The sequence below is a fragment of the Canis aureus genome, chromosome 4 (assembly GCF_053574225.1).
Source record: "Canis aureus isolate CA01 chromosome 4, VMU_Caureus_v.1.0, whole genome shotgun sequence".
NCBI lineage: Eukaryota > Metazoa > Chordata > Mammalia > Carnivora > Canidae > Canis > Canis aureus.
The window spans coordinates 51,844,677-51,862,027 of record NC_135614.1 but is presented as its reverse complement, the minus strand read 5'-3'; the positions used below and the strand labels follow the sequence as shown (position 1 = coordinate 51,862,027).

General features: G+C 40.9%; 1 protein-coding gene and 1 long non-coding RNA gene across 11 annotated transcripts in view; one reads left to right on the top strand and one right to left on the bottom strand.

Moving 5' to 3' along the window:
• ATP10B (ATPase phospholipid transporting 10B (putative)) overlaps nucleotides 1–17,351 on the bottom strand; it is a 304,309-nt gene that overhangs the window by 139,002 nt on the left and 147,956 nt on the right. The gene's annotated exons all lie outside the window — the stretch shown is intronic.
• LOC144312710 (uncharacterized) lies at nucleotides 1,624–15,901 on the top strand. The gene is made up of 4 exons (XR_013378284.1): nucleotides 1,624–2,142; nucleotides 4,867–4,932; nucleotides 5,580–5,643; nucleotides 15,786–15,901. It is a non-coding gene; the product is annotated as an uncharacterized LOC144312710 (long non-coding RNA).

The window sequence follows — 17,351 nt, the reverse complement described above, 5'->3', positions numbered from 1 at the left end:
ACTCACCCAACAACCTGATAATCCCACTTCTGGTATTTACTTAAGAGAAAAGAAAACAAAGACTTGAATGTATATATTTATAGCTATGTTATTTATAATAATCAAAAACTAAAAACAGGACTGCCAGGGTGGTTCAGCGGTTTAGTGCCGCCTTCAGCCCAGGGCCTGATCCTGGAGTCCCAGGACTGAGTCTCACGTCAGGCTCCCTCCTGCATGGTGCCTGCTTCTCCCTCTGCCTGTGTCTCTGCCTCTCCCCCCACCCCCCTCTTTCTCTGTGTCTCTCATGAATAAATGAATAAAATCTTAAAAAAAAAAACCACCTAAAAACAATTTAAATGTCCATCAACAGGTAAATAAAGTGTTGACATATATTTATACTAAGGACTGTTACTTAGTCATAAAAGTGTATGAACTATTGATAAGCAAAACAATGTGATTGCATCTTAAAAATGTTATGCTGAGTAAAAGAAGTCAGATACAAAACACTGTTATATACTGTATGATTCCATTTATATGCAATTCTAAAAAGGGGAAATCTTTTTTTTTTTTTTTTTTAAGATTTTACTTATTTATTCATGAAAGACAGAGAGAGAGAGGCAGGGACATAGTCAGAGGGAGAAGCAGGCTCCTTAGGGAGAGCCTGATGCGGGACTTTATCCCAGAATCCCACGATCACTCCTTGAGCTGAAGGCAGATGCTCAACCACAGAGCCACCCAGGTGTCCCAAAGGGGAAATTTATAGTGATGAAAGATCAATGGTTTCTGGTGGCCAAGAGGATGGGGAAAGGATTGGCTGCAAAGAGGCCTTGGGTACAAGGGAAGTTTTAGTGGTGATAAAATGTTACGCATCTTGATTGTGATGACAGCTATAAAACTATATACAATTATTAAAACTTAGACTGTACACTTTTTTGAAAGACTGTACACTTAAAGTGGGTACATTTTATTATATTAAAATTAAACCCCAATAAAGCTGGGGGGGCAGAAAGACCCTAGCATGTAAGACAGAGATAAGAAGCCTTTAAAAATATTGCAAAGATGCTATAATTTTCACCCAGATTTCACCTCTGTCCTCATTTTGTGAAATTCATAAACCAGTGGCATATATAATTTTTGACTGGCACCCTCAATCTTACGTGTCACACACTCACACACAAATAAATGTACATCAATTAAAATAATGTAGGTGGTTCCTCCTGCTACTCCATCCACTCATAGAGCTCATGCTCTGGTGAGAGACATGAATAGCTGTGATTCCTCCAAACCTCAATCATCTAACCCCACTAAAAGTGATTCCAGTGTGTAAAGATACCCATTTTCAATCACATGGTCCCCAGAGGCAATCCAGCCTTAATTGTCCAGGCTTGTGAAAAATAAAACCACTCGGATATATAGATATAGTATTTTATGGACAATTCAAAGGATTTTGAAAAGTAATTTCAATCAAATGTGATTTTTGTTTCAGGACTGTCAAAGCTAATTCCTACATATGCTGTGACTTTATTGAATTTCAAGAGAACCCTAAGGCTACCTAGCACAGTTTGTAAACTACTCCGTGCTTGGATGCTTCAAGTGGGGAACTTGTTACCTCACAAAGCATTCCATTCTGTTTTGGACCACTGATCTGTCAACCCACCAGATGCAGGGTTGTCTTGCTGTGACCTCTGTTTTTGGTGCTTGCTCTGCTCAATGGAGTCATGCTGAAAACATTGTCATCTTTTCCCTAAGAGTTGTCTTCAAATATCTGAAGGGCTGTTGCATTTGTCTCTGGTCTTCTCTTTTCAATACTAAATAATCCCAGTATGCCTGACTGATTTTTCTTCTCTTCTCTTATCAGCCCAGCAAGGACCTGTGGTCTCAACCAAGACAAGTGCCAAATCAGGCAATGGTACCTTGGTATCACCTGTCCTTGAGTTACTTAACTTCAGCTATTGAAAAGTGCAGGAGGCCCTGGAGTATGAAGAGTGCCTTCACTAGTGACATTTTTCCAGTTGAGTCCTGTGACAAGGAGTAGCAATGGTGAACTACTTTAGACCTTTGCCTGACCTCCAATCCCAACATGCTGCTGATCTGTTTAGGAGATCACCAGCCCTTGACAGCTTGCTAACCCACTCAGCTCGTATTGCAATGGGACTTTATAAGGTCATGGAATAGAAATGTCTTCCCCAATCCTTCCTTCCCTTGCCTCAGCCTCTATCAGGGAGCTACTGGAAATATAGCAATGATCTTTAAGAAGTTGCGTATTTTTTTCTGCAGGCAGTCTCTGCTGCCTCCATTTGTGGACTGAGCCCTCTCTCAGGCTTGTACAAACAGCTCTCCTGGAAGCAGTCATGCTTTATGAACTGTTCCCGAGTAAGCACGTCACCAGCTATCAGCAGCTGAACACTCTTATACCCTGAAGAGCTGGAAAAGGAAGGAAAGACAAAGAGCTCTGAAGAAATGCTTCTGTAAATTTAGCAAATGGAATAGCTACACCAAATCACTTGATGCCTCTCTTTTCATTTAATGCCATTTGTCAATATATCTAGCCTTCCTGTGATATCCAGAGGGAGGATGGGAACAGTTTCTGTAGGACCCCTCACATTCTGTGAGTGAGAAAGAAACATTGGCTTGAGGTCAGAGACTTGGGTACCAATCTGATTCTGCCTTGAGGTACCTTTAGTAAGGGTTTCTAGGAAGTTCTCCATGTCTAGGAATGTGCTAGAAGGGATGAGGGGCAACCAAGCCTATTGATTGCCATTGCAGGGATCAAACGCAATAACAACAAAAGTAGCCTGCAAAGGAGAACATTATTATTAGTTAAATCTGTTTTTTACCATACGGTTTTCAAAGATACTTCCTTATAGCTCAATTGAACCTTTTGTTCTCTTTCTAAGCAACTGGAGGCAGATAATATTAACCTCACTTTAGACTAATAGGAAACTGGGCTGCAGAGGTTGAGACAGTCACTCAAGATAACTTTCCCATTAGGGACGGGTCTAGGATCCTAACTGCTGGTGTGGGGTTTATTTCATACACTGTTCTTCATAGACCATCATTGTCTTCACCTAAATAACCATTCTTTTCAGTACGATTTATTGAGCATTTATTAGATGCCAGGCTTTGAGCTTAGTGTATCATAAGCATTGTTTACAAACTGAGTCATTAGAACCCTGTGCAGAAAAAAATACAGATATGAAAAATGAAGCTCAAACAGGTCAAATAACTCACCAGAGTTATTCTCTGATCCATGAAAAACTGATATGTCATCTTGAGCAGCTAACAAATTCTCTCACTCTTGGTTTAATGGAGTTAATGCTACCTACTCTTGGTCTCCCAGCGGCTGGTTAGCACAGGGACCATCTGCATTGCTGCATAGGAAAGTGTCTTGAAATGTGTGGAAAGACAATTCTTTTCTCATAGCTAGTAAATAGCAGAGCTGGGATCCAAATCCAGCCTGGGCATTTCCAAATGGAGGCGTAAGCATGATGCTACACTACATACTCATTACATACAAAGAAAGCCACCATCCAGGCCCCTCCTGGATGATCACATACACAGAAGAAATAGGATTCCATGGTAAACACTTAAATCTTTACTGATTAAAAAGCAAAAAGAGGGGGCACCTGAGTGGCTCAGTCGGTTAAGCATCTGCCTTTGGCTCAGGCTCAGGTTATGATCTTGGGGTCTTGGGATCAAGCCCTGCATCAGGCTTTCTGCTCAGCGGGGAGCCTGCTTCTCTCTCTCCCCCTCCGCTCCTTCTCCCATTCATGCTCTCCCTCTCTCTCAAATAAATAAAATCTTAAAAAAATAAATAAATAAAAAGAGGTCTGTAAGACTTTTGAACTCCTAAATCCTAAAGGGTTGTTTCCCTCATGCTGGACACACAGGCAGCAGGGAATTAATGCTAGGTGCTGAGAAAGGGGCAAGAGCTACTTTGGCTGTACCTGAGAGTCACCTCTTCCCTTCAAGTTTTTGTTTTTCACTCGCCAAACAAATAAATAAAACCAAGGAAACAAGATCTTTTCTTTCCTGTCATTTTGAAGTAAAGTGTAGCTGCTTCAAATGATGGCAGTAGCTACTTTTGGAAAAGGCAAGGTGGAGGGAGTTGGGGAGGCCCTATGTAGGCACCTATGAAAGAAAAGAAGAACAATTTGGAGGGCTTGGGAAAAGAGTCTTTTGGGATTTCCTGGTTTCTTGTTCTGGCTGAGTTCATTGTAGACATCCTATGGACATCTTGGCTGGTGATGTAAGCGGTGAAAAGGGATGATGAGATAAGTTTTCATCTGCGTTTCAAAATGTTTATTTCTACACAAGTTCCTATAGCAATCCCTTGGCTGCCTGACGTCATTATCGCCAGGTACTTCTAGCTGAAATAGGAGGAAAGGGAATGAAGTGATAATTAAAAATAATTGTAATGGTGATGATACTAGGGGTGATAGTGTATATCGGTGCTTACTATATGCATAGCTCTTTGCTAAGCAGTTTACATACAGCATTTTGTTAAACCCTCCTAACAACCCTGGAGGGCTGGCACTATTACTATCCCCATTTTGTAGACAATGAAACTGAAGCTAAGAGTTTCCGGGATTTACCCACAAGTCTGAAACTAGTGAATGGATAAGCCAGCACTCAAACCTAGGCTGTGGTCTGACTATGGAGCTCAAACTCTTAACACCTATGCTCACAAACAGTGTGTGACTGCCCTTAACTAAGTGGTAATTACTGAAGAAAGTTGATTGGGAAAAGACAATTTAAAAGTATAAAGTAAAAAAAAAAAAAAAGTGTAAAGTAAAAAATAGATGGTGCCCCTTGATAGGAGAAAGACTGTCTGGGTGAGTCAGCTTTAGCCAAGACACTTGACATTTATTTTCATGTTCCTTCCAGTTTCACATTTGCGGGAAGAGGAAGGCTGATCAGTGCAGTTGGAAGCAACAGGAGGTGGCGAGAGAGGTGAACCTGTGAAGGATTATTAAAGCTAAGTTATTTTAGTAACTGACTTAAGGTCAAGTAGCCAGGAGCAACTGGAGTGATGGCAAACCACTGTGCTCTTGGACTCAACATATCCACCAGGGCATCCAGATAAAGGACAAGTTTAACAGTAGGAAAAATCTACTGAGTTTGACTTTTTATATAAAAATATCTAAAATATCACAGAGATCATAGGACTGTAGCCAAATGGTACTTCTGAAATCATTTAATTCAGTGTCCTACTGGTATTATTTTGCTCTCCAGGGGACATTTGATAATATCTGGAGATATTTTTGATGGTCAAAAATTAGGGGAGGGGAGGGTCATGCTAATGGCCTATGGTTAGTAGAGGCCAGAAATATTTCTAATGATCCTAAAATGCCCAGGAGAGCTCACTCAATAAAGAGTCATCCAGCCCAAAATGTCAATAATGTCAAAATTGAGAAATCTGTTCTGGTTCAGTTCTCTAGAAGCTTAATGTTTAAGCTCCATGTTTTATTTAAATGTTCTATTTTATCAGTAAAGTGTAAAGAAAATCAAGCTCAAGAGAAGTTTACCTTATTATTTATTGTTCCTATCATCAGCCTCAGCCTGTTCATGCAAATTATATACCATATGCTTGGTTCCAGCCAAAGCAGACATCCCCAGTGCCTCTGCAACATCTCAAGCAAGCCATGACCAGTGTCTCAGAAGGTACTTCAAAAGTTGCTGGCTGGAGGGTCAGATCCTAGCATTGCTGTGTTTCCTCACTCTATATTCCTACAAACTGACTCTACTTCCAAATCTGTTGTTTCTCCCCATAGCAGAGAGCACATTCTTCTTGGCTAGACCCATGGCTTTTCTGCTTGGTTCCCAGAGCCTAAGACTCCCTGAAGATGCCTTCTGGGCTATTGCTGGGCCCATGAGTCCCTTGGATCAGTGCAGTTCCTCTTTCATCTATGTCAGTACAGTGGATTTGGGGCCTGTTTGTTCCTAACTGCTCTCAAGGATGGACAGATTTTCACCAAATTTGGATACTAACATTTGGGTTATTCTGCTTTAAAAATTTATGCTTTGAGGCAAACATGAATATCTCTTTGAAAGACCCAAAGTCAGCACCTTAGCTGACTAGCTAAGACTAGATACAATGACAGACCTGTGTAACTAACTGTAAGTCAGGGGAGACATTTCACACGTTTTAAGCCCTGTGGATAATAAAATCGAACAATGGTTTCACTATGACCCCAAGTCACAAGCTGCAAAGGCATGGTTCAGAGTGCTGGCTCTCATTTGCAAGCAGCTGTAGTGAACCGGAGTGAATGGCAGAGCAGCAGGATGGGAAAAGTCATGGGCCCTCCAGGTGGCCTGCCTGGCTCCCACACTGAGCTCTGTGACCTTGAGGAAATTACTTAATATTTCTGTGCCTCAGTTTCCTTATAGGGTTGCCGTAAGGCTTAGATGAGTTACTATGGGTCAGGTCTCAGAATAAATAGTGCCTGGCATGCAGCAAGTTCTCAGCAAGGACTAGCTGCTATTATTACCATCATCATTATTATTATGCCTTAGCAGCACATAATGGACACCAGCTGACTCTATTTTATATGCTGGCATTCTATGTAAGGTTTCATTTTTTTAAAAAAAAGGATTTTCTGCTAAAAATAAATTTGAAAAACCACTGGACAGCTTCATTTTCACATCAAGAGCTTTTAGGACTAAATGACATCAATATTAAAGCCAGAGTTCTCTTATTTTGAAGCATGAATTAAAATAATCACATGACTGAGAAAAAAGCTCAGTGATGCAATCCTAGGCCAAATGATGCAGCGCTGAGGCGGGGCCTTCTTATCTCTTCTTTGCCCTTCACATTTAAAGAAGTCTATGCCATCTTTTAGGCATTCTCTTTCATTTTTTACTGGCTTTCATTGGAGTTTGCTAAAGATCTCAGTCAGCGCAAGTGGGTCATTATCCTGTGTCCTACCTAGATCTGAGTAGCTTGGTTGGTGGAGGGTGTTAGCAGTGTCAGAAACACTTATTGAAGACTGTAGTGTAATGATTAAATATAGTGACTTCACTGCCTGGGTTTAAATCCTGGGCTTTGCCATTTACGAGCTTTGTGACCTTGGCAAGTTACCGAACATCTTAACCATGGTCCAGAGACCGTATGTAACTCACCCAAGGTCACACAGAAAATGGCAAAGCTAACACTAGAATGGGCTCAAAGCTAGCACTGACTCTTGATCAATGATTAGAAAGTGGCTGTCCTTGGGCCGGTTCCAATTTGCAGATGGGCTTGTTTAGAATATACAATGTTTTGAAAAAAATTTGGTTTAGCTGCCAGAATTTAAAAGGACCACATTTCATCTAAAACTGTTGAGTTCCAGCTTCTGTTTCCTTGTCAATGAAATAGAAGTCATTATAATATCTACCTCACAGACTTGGCATGAGGACTAATTGCAAATAATCCACCACAGTTCTTAGTACAGTGTTTCGTATATAGAGTATGCACAACGAGCTGTTGTCACTGGCAGCATTAAAGCCAAGATTCGAAGCTTTTCTGTCTCCAATCTGTGTCTGCCTTTCTTACCCACTTGGTTATATTTCCCTCACATCTCTGCATTTGGGATACATTCTTTTAGCCACTGTACTGAAACAGCTGCTAAGTCTTAACTGAGAAAGGAGCCCTGAAAGGAGGTAAGCACAAGGAGGATTATTCAGCATTAGGCTGGAGCAGGCACTTTCTAGTGGTTTTCAGTTGATCCACTTATATAATCCTCAGAACAACTGCATGAGATCACTCTAGTTCTCAGATGTGTAAGTTTTGTTTCTCAAACTAATCTGTAGGTACCTCTAGCATGGGCCTGGCATCCTGAGTATTCACCATCATCCTTGGTGGGATGATCAAGACCATCTCATCATACTAGGAAATTGTGGCCCAGAGATGGAGGGTAAACTACTCAAGGTTACAGTAGTGGCAAGCCTGGGACTTGAACCTGAGGTTATTTATCAGTGGTGGCAAAGTGGCTGCTCATGACTTCCTGCTTTGCAGATGGGCTTAGTGTGGCCTGCATCACATTATTTAAAAAAAGAAGAAAAAAAGTTGCCAAAGTTAAAAAAAAAAAAGGTGTGACATTTCACGTATAAATCAGTGTTCTCAGCTCCTCCTCACATCTGGCCACCTTGAGCCTCAGTTTCGCAAGGCAAGTATGGCAAGTATGACAAGGCCAGTATGCCCCCTTATGGGGCAAGCACTCCTGTTTGCTGCCATCCCAAGGACAGTGGACCAAGGGACAACAACCATTTTCCTATTCTGCAGCCTATTATATCACCTACCTGGCCCTTGTGGGCATGTGAATTTGTGACCCTGAGTTCCTGACTAGTCCTTTTCTAGCTTCATTCCCACCCTAACCCCATGCCTTCTACAGTACTGGGCTAACTCAACCAGACCCAGCTCTCTGAACAACTTGTGATGAGTTGAAATGTGTTCCCCTGAAAGATATGTTGAAGTTCTGGCCCCAGGATCTGTGGATGTGATCTTATTTGGAAATAGGGTCTTTGCTGATGTCATCAAGTTAAAGTGAGGTCATAGTGAATTGAGGTGGACCTACTTCCATCAGAAAACATGAAGAGAGAGAGAGATACAGACTCAGAGGAAAGACAGCCATGTGAAGTTAGAGGCAGAGATTGGAATTAAGCTACCAGAAGCCAAGAGGCAATGAAGGATCCTGCCCATAGAGGCTTCAGAAGGAGCATGGCCCTACAGACACCTTGATTTTAGACCTTTAGTCTTCAAAATTATACGAGACAAAATTTCTCTTGTCTTAAGCCTCTCAGTTTGTGGTACTTTATCATTGGCTATCCTAGGAAATAAATATATATATCCCTTTCATTTCTTGTTCTCCTAGCTTGCTTTTATCTTTGTCTTCCTTTCTTTTCCATGTCCTGTTTCTTCTCATCCCTCCTGTGATGCGTCTGTTATCTTTTGCCCTGTCCTCCTCAGGTCTGCTATGGACTCTGAGCCTGATAGTGTCTCCCAGGATGAAAAGGTTGCTGGAACCAGGTCAGGTTTGGCAAATAGGGAAGTGACAGAGGGGATTAGCTATATCTGTAGGTGTTGATATGGCTTAGAACTAAGTAGCATAGTTGCCAGGCAGCCAGAAACAGCTGCAAAAGCCTGAAATGTGCAGTGCAGATCATTGCAGCACCACCTTTGGAAGCTGCAAGAACAACAAGCCTAACCAGGACTTTGTGTGAATTGGCCTAGACGCCTCCTTTCTCTCCCCAGCATCTCAAAATTGACTCTAGTAGCTTCTTAACATTCCGAGCGGCACACTCTGGCAAAGCTTAGACAGGCCGTTCGCTCCCTACAAAGCAGGGCTCTGACAGCCTTTTTGCTTTTCTCTTCCTCATTGCTTAATCTGTCTGCTTCCTGATACTAATGGATTTTTAAATGAGCCTAGGACAATTGATAGCATTTCTCAATTAAAGCCAAATACCCTTCATCCACCCTTTACATAGCCATAGGGCTACAAAGGAGCCCCAGGGATCACACACCCACCCAGATCTCTTTCCCTAGCACTCCTACCTCCTACCCTCTGGGCCTGCAGACATCCACCTCCTCTAAGACGACCTGGCTCTTGAGATGCAGCTATGACTTCTAAATGCCAACTAGAGTGATGTTGGCTGAGATTTCTGAGCAATTACAGGACTAGAGTCAGAGACAATATATTTCTCCATCTTCTTTGATGTCAACTAGTTTCATAACCACTGAATTCGGATGCTTCCTTCAGTATGGCAGAAATCATTACACAGCCATCATAACTGATAGAACGTTTGAGAGAGGGTGGGCTAAGGGTTTGATGAAGCATATCGCCTTATTTGTTAGTATGATTTATTAAGAATGAAGCAATGTAGGGGTGCCTGGGTAGCTCAGTGAGTTAAGCATCCTACTCTTGATTTTGGCTCAGGTCATGATTTCAGGATTGTGAGATTGAACCCCACGTTGGGCTCTGCATCAGGTGTGGAGGCTGCATGAGATTCTCTATCTCCCTCTGCCTCTCCCTCTTTCTCTCTTTCTCTAATAGTAAATAAACAAATAAACAAGAAATAATGTAGCTATTGTCTATTGAATGCCTGTTCCACGTTGGATCTTGTACTTGGCCTCTGACATAAAGAATCTCTAATCCTTTTACGAATGCTTAAGAAAGATTATCTGTGTTTTACAGATGAGGAAATAGACACAGAAGTTATATGACTCATCCAAGATCACACACCACAGTAAATGTCAGAGCAGAGTCGATGTAGTCTGAATTCAAATACATGCCCTATTAGTCTAGGAATGCCTTCTTGCTCCCTCACTAGAGGAAGTATAAACTGAGTAACCCTATTTGGGGTGTGTGTTAAAGGCTACCTTAAAGTGTTGACAAATGGTACAGGTATAGAGGAGAGTTTATTTATTCATAGTCTTATCCATGTTGGAGAAAAAAAATGCCTGGGAGTGGTAGCTCCATGACACATAGAATTCTATCTTCTCAGACCTCAGTACCCCTTATAGGAAAATTCAAGGTTACCCCTGAGGGAAGGCCTCCAAGAGAGGTCTAGACATGCAAGCCAGCAGAAAGGAGGAGTCAGGAGATTTTTCTCCTTCTCTTTCTGTAATTCAGCTGTCCTCTCCATGTTATGAAAGCAAGCCTCCATTCCTGTTTCAATTTCCATACACTTACTTTCCAAGCCTGATCTTATGGGATTCCTCACCATCACCTGAGGAGGAGGGGTAAGGTTCACTATTGTCACTATTATTCCCTTAACTCAGAGAAGCAGATTCTCTGAGGATTAAAATCTTTCTCAAGATAAACATGTCAACTAGTTGTAGTGCTAGATCTCAAATCCTCTGATTTCATGCACGTTACTGGCAGTTAAAATGACAGAAGCCAAGATCTTGTATTATATATGTATGGACCAGTCCAGCCTTTGGGGCAAGCCTGTGGACCACTAGAAGAAGATGATGAGTTCAGCACTGGATTGCTGAAAGAGAGAACAGAGCATAAATGAGCACCTGTGAGGGTCACAGATGGAACTGTATAGCCAGTCAGTTAGCCAACCACCACCAGATACAACTCATATAGGTAGGCCACATCCTATTCTCACTGGACTCCAGCATGTCCCACCTTTGGCATTCTTGCTATAAATTTCTCCAACCCCGTCCCAGGCTGCTGAGCCCCACAAAAGCTAAGTTCCTGGATATTGTTGCAAATAGCAACAGAGAAATTAAATTTCCTTTTTCCTCCAAGGCTAAGGATGACCTCCAATCGTTCATTATGCAGATAGCAGTAATGAAAGATGCAGAAGAAATGCAAGTTGTAAGTAAAGACAGAGTAAGAAGATACTCCGAATTTTTCTGCTGTTGTTGCTCTTCTGCATCTAAAGGCAGCCTACACAAGGCTCATTCTAGAGTCCTTCTTGTTGTGTTTTATGCTAAACATGTAATCTTCTCATAGGGGTCACAAGGCCTGTTTTAAACTGAGCACACCCACACACAATCTCACAGAAAAGTATGACAAAGTGGCATTCTAAAACTCTACAAACCTGGCTTCTTTATAACTAACCAAAATGGCCTCTACTTTACTCCTCCATCAATGACCCCCACTTAGCAAATGCCTCGGCCATTCACTCCATTGCCCAGCAACTTGAGATTCATTTTTCACTTCCCTCTTTCATCCTCAATATGTTCTGTTGGTTCTAATGTTAGAATTCATGCACATCTCTTCACTGCCACTAGTCTTATTTATTCCATCATCCATATTCTTGACTTTATTGAGTGTCTCCCACATTCCCTCTACCATTACCACCCTCCACTCTGCTTCTGGCATGATTCTCATTAGGCTACAAACCTGCTTAAAACACCATATTGTCTCCTCCTTGCCTTCCAGATAAATTCTAAACCTTTAAATATGACTTATTGTGAGTTGCAGTTTAGCCTCTGCTAACTTCTCCAGCTGAGTTCATCCTTCCTCCTAAGCCCTCTGAAGCTCCATTCCAACCATAATGAGCTCCCTGTTATCTCTCAGGATCCAGGTTTAGCTCTCCTCAGGGTCTCTGCACATGGTGCTCCTTTAATCAACAATGGCACAGGACCTTTTCACCTGGTTTCCCATATTACTTCCTCAGACATTTTCTATGAGACCCCCCACTCCACCACTTTGCACTCCAAACACCTGTGTCAGCCCACATGTCACCTATTCCCCCTGACTCTTGTACTTCTGGTCTGGAACAAATTGCCCCTTATATCATAATTGCTTGTTTAGTTCTTTTTTTTTTAATTTTTATTTATTTACGATAGTCACACACACACACACACACACACACACAGAGGCAGAGACATAGGCAGAGGGAGAAGCAGCCTCCATGCACCGGGAGCCCGACGTGGGATTCGATCCCGGGTCTCCAGGATCGCACCCTGAGCCAAAGGCAGGCGCTAAACCGCTGCGCCACCCAGAGATTCCATGCTTGTTTAGTTCTTCCTTCCAGACAGAGAACTCTGAGAGGTAACAGACTATTCATTCTGAAGCATAGTGCCAGGCATGTGGAAACACTCAATAAATATTTATTGCTTTCTTTTCCTTCTTTCTCAGTTTCATTGGCACTGACCACATCAGCCACAGTTAGTTCCTCTCAAACACATCCCCAGCCTCCACAGTCTCTTCACTCCCTCTTTATGTCCCTCTCAGGTTCTCCCTTCCTTTCCACTCAGAAAAAGTTGTTTCAGGCTCATGCCATGAAATGTCACTTCAAAATATTTGACAAAAAAACAGAGAGAAGCTTAGTGTTGTTTTCTTTTTTTCCTCCAGTCGTCCGTAGTGACAGGATGAACTGAGCATGTAGTGGATCTGAGTTGCCATGGTAACTGATAATGGTCTAGTCCTTTCACTTTCTTTGTAGGGGAAAAAATATCTCTCTTTTTTTTTTTTATAACTAGCAAGGGATGAGGATTTATCTTACCATCTGCTAGATACCTAATAGCCCAAAGGACTCGTTCTCAATTACCTACTGCTTTCATTCTATTCTGGAAATTTTGCTGCTGGTCAAAATGGTTCATCAGAACTGACACTGTCACTGGTGCCATCCCTATGGTTGTGATTCTGGAGTCTCACAAAGGCTTGGCAGGAGGAATTCTGAAATGTTTGACCCAAGGGGTCTGGAGAAAGGAATGTGTATGTGTGTGTATTGGTGTGCACACATGCATATGTGTCTGTCTGCAGTGGGGAACAGGTAAAAGAGAAGATAGGTTTCACATTTTTGTCCTGGATGAACTAGGTCATTAGATGTACCAACTCAGGGACTCTCTGAACATGAAGTCTTTACTATAAAGATCAGAAGATTCTTTGAGGCCCAGAATCAGTGTATACCCTCTAATTGGTTATACGTGTAGGAGTTAGAGACGGCTGCTCATAGACATTCTTGACTTTAAGTAGGGCAGCCACATTTCCAATTTTTTGGTTAGAAAAAAGATCTTCACAGAAAAAGGCATTTGGATATATAAGAGAATAAAGATAAACTACCGCCAATTCAAACTCTAGGAGACAGATCTCCTCCACCCCCACCAATTTTTTGTTTCAGGAAAAAGAAAAAAAAATCTTCAATTTGTAGAGCATTTAGATATCCCTGGGTCATTTTTCATTTGGGTCACCAATACTATAAAGGTTGGCATGGTGGATTACCCTGAAGTACAGAAAGGCTAAATGACCTCCCAAGGATCACAGAGCAACTTCATGACAGACTCCATGAGAATCCAGGTTTGCAAACTTGAAATCGAATGATAATCCCTACCCACCGTTTAAGGACTCCCTCTTGAGGGAGAACTGGGACTTCTGACAGTAGCCACCTCCTTTGCATTCTACTTCTGCTGGCTGTAACATATACATTCATGGAAAAATCCTCTGGGGCTAGACATTTATGTGCAAGAAAATTTTTTGGTCATCTAGAAGATTCTCTGTATGGAGTCTATACCCATGTTGTAAATTGAGTTTGCTACTGTTGCTCAATTTAGTGTAGTCAGTACTAATGTGATCTTCATTTTAAAAATTAAGACTCACAAAAGTTAAGTTCCTCGCCCAAGGTCAAGGAGTCAATAACTTGTGGAACCAAATTTGAGGAGAAAAGCAAAGGAAACAAGGGAAGGGGAGAAAGGAAAACTCATATGGGTAAATCTTTTACATACTGAGCTCTGGGCCATGTGCTGGGAACTTTCACACACAGGATTTGATTTAATCACCTACCATCCTTCTGACAGGGTATCTATTCTATGCATGAGGAGATTGAGTTCAAGGAGGTTAGACTGTGTTTTGGAAATCATACATCAAGTAAGTAGCAAAGCAGAAATATCAGCTCAGTTTTACCTGGTGAAGCCTATGCTCTTAACCTTTATAAGACAGCACCCATATGTAGCATTAGTGATGTCAATTTTGAAAAGCTACAGGGAAATATACCCTGTGGAACAACTTGAGGACTAAAGAAGGCTAAGAGATGCTCTTAGCTCCCTATGTATGGAGATGGGGAGTATGAACACAGGCATTCTCAAACAGGGTTCAACAAATGTTCCATCATCTTCAGTGAAATGGACCCAGAGTTGTATTGGTGAAAGGACATGGCTATCCAACACTTATTAGTTGTGTGATAGTGGGCAAATTGTCACCCATATATGAAATCTGCAGGTTGAACTTGGTTAGTATTGATAGAAAGACTTCAAATCACATGCCAGTGCTGATTAATGAATTGACAGTGGATGCCTGGAATGTTGTGTTGTGAAGGACTCTGAGGGTGCACCTAAGTCCTGATCATTTAGTGATCTCTGCCTGGGCCATTGGAGGTGGGAAAGGGAGCACATGTCATAGAGTTGCCATCCCAAGATTGATGAATAGTGAACATTTATAGCTTTATCAGCTTTGTTTATTTGCTCAGTTTTTGGCAAAGCAAATTCCATTTTTATCTATATTTGCTTCAGTAATAAATTCTCATTTGGTGTGGATATTTATTATCAAGCTACAAGGAAGAATCTTCATTAGTGAAGAATTTGCTGCACAAATGCATCTTCCTCCTCTCCAGCCCCATGATAATTTCATGGGCTTTAATCATTCCAAACTTTTGCTTGTAGCTTCCCAGATTAAAGAGTCTTGAAAACTTCAGCATATTTCCTTTAAAAATATCATTAAAATGATTAGAAGAATGACAGTAGGAAGGAAGAAGGATTTTTTATTTATTGAAAAATTTAGGATTTTTTACTTTGGAAAGAGGCAGTTTAAAGGCAACCTAATCGAAACAGATAAAAGCACAACTAGTGGTTATAGGGCTTGTGGGCTTTTCATGAAATACACAAATGCAATGATGAAGCAGCTTCTTTAGAAAACTGACTGAGGAAAGTTGTTTCAGAGTACGAACTTTCAAGGTGTGATCTGAAGAATGTTTAGAGTTTGTTGGAAGTACTTCAGGGGAAGGTAGGTGTTCATATTATGAGGTAGGTGTTCATATTATGACCATTTTACAGATGAGGAATCTGAGGCATAGAGTAATGCAGGTTAAGTAGGAGACAGGAGTATGTGTGGAGTTTGGCTGGGTGGCCATTAGCTTCATTTCTCAGCCTACATCTCTCAGCTCCTCTAATTTTCTGCTTTGTGATTTACATTTCCATGCAAGATTTAATGTGAGTAAACATAAGTTTGAAAACCATGTACTTAGATAAATAATAAAACATACTGTTTCACATAACAGCCAAGAAAATTACTGAATCTATTATATAAAGGACTGCTTCAGAGGACTGTTAAGACAAAATCATTGATTCAAAAAATTTGGAACATTTCTTGAAGGATTTGCCCAAAGACAACTGCTGGAGGAAGCTGTGCTCTAACATTACAGTGAGGAAACATCATGCCCCCCGCCTCATTCTAGGATACATACTTTGAGGGTAACTTAGTGTGGTAAGTCTAAATTCCCAGCCTTCTAAATTGCTTAGTGTAGATGGCATCCTGCTTATTCTGAACATCTTTTCTAGAAGCACTCTTGTTGTTTACATAGAAAATAGTATGCTTGCTCCTGAGATGGTAGGAGGATCCAAGAAGTAGCAAGTACTCAGAATTAATTAACTTTGATTTACAAAGCAGCATCACTGACATACATGATAATTAAAATCTCACATTAGTTATTATTCTATTTGCTTTGCTAAGCAACACACACACACATACACACACGGAAAAAGGAAAGTGTCATTCCTACTGTGATCCAAAGAACATTTGGGTTTTCTTGGAATTACTCCAGGGATAGCTATAGGGAACAGAATTTGTTTTGAAAATCAGAAGAGACGGTCTTAAATGAACAATCCACACCTACTACATCACACACATCATAACAAATAACTACAATAATAATGCTGATGACAGTTAACATTTATTGAATCCTCATCTTATTCTAGGTACTGTCGTAAATGTTTTATATTTACTAATTAATTTAATCCACATGCCAACTTATGAGGTAAGTGTTCATATTATGACCATTTTACAGATGAGGAATCTGAGGCACAGAGTAATACAGGTTAAGTGGTATGGTCAGAATTAAAATGTAGTGTGTTTTGCTTCAGATTCCATGGTCTGAATGACTAAACTGACTATATTATGACTTCTTCTAGTAAAAAGTTCTTTAAAGAAAATATCTTACCAAGCCCTTACAACAATCACCCCAACTTACAGAAGAGAAAACTGAGGTTCACAAACATTAAGAAAGTTGCCCAAGGTCATGCAGTGAGGAAATTATGGTCTGTGAGTTCAGATTTGAGTCCAAGGTTTATGATACTTTCTACTACAGCAGGCAACCTGTCATATATAGTATAAATTATGACCACTTTCTTTTTTTTATGCTTTTCATTTTATTTTATAGCATTTCAAATCCCATGTGAAGTATAACAGATATGTTACAGAGAAGTGACTCATCTACATCTAACAGACCTTAAACAGTCTGGGCATAAAGCACCTAAAGCTAAGAGCCCCAAGCCTAGTCACTCTGAGGCCTTCATTTTACTTTTAAAAAGAACATCAGGTTCTTCAAATCAGGGACACCACCACCAGGAACCATTTTCATCATCATCATTATAATCGTGCTTAATGACAAGGTATGGATTGCTAATTCGCACAGCTTCCAGCAGCTTCTGAGCTTCCTCATCAAATGCTTCTTTGCACACCCCCAGAACTTTCGGTTTACATTCAGGAGACCTCAAGACTTCACATAACTTCATCATTCCTTCATATCCTAAAGTATTCTGTTTCAGGTTTATTTTTATCAGGTTTTGGTTGCTTCTAAGAGTAGATGAGAGATCCTGACAGCATAGGGAGGTCAAACCACAGTATTCCAATCCAAGCCTCTGAATATTGCAGTTTGGATGT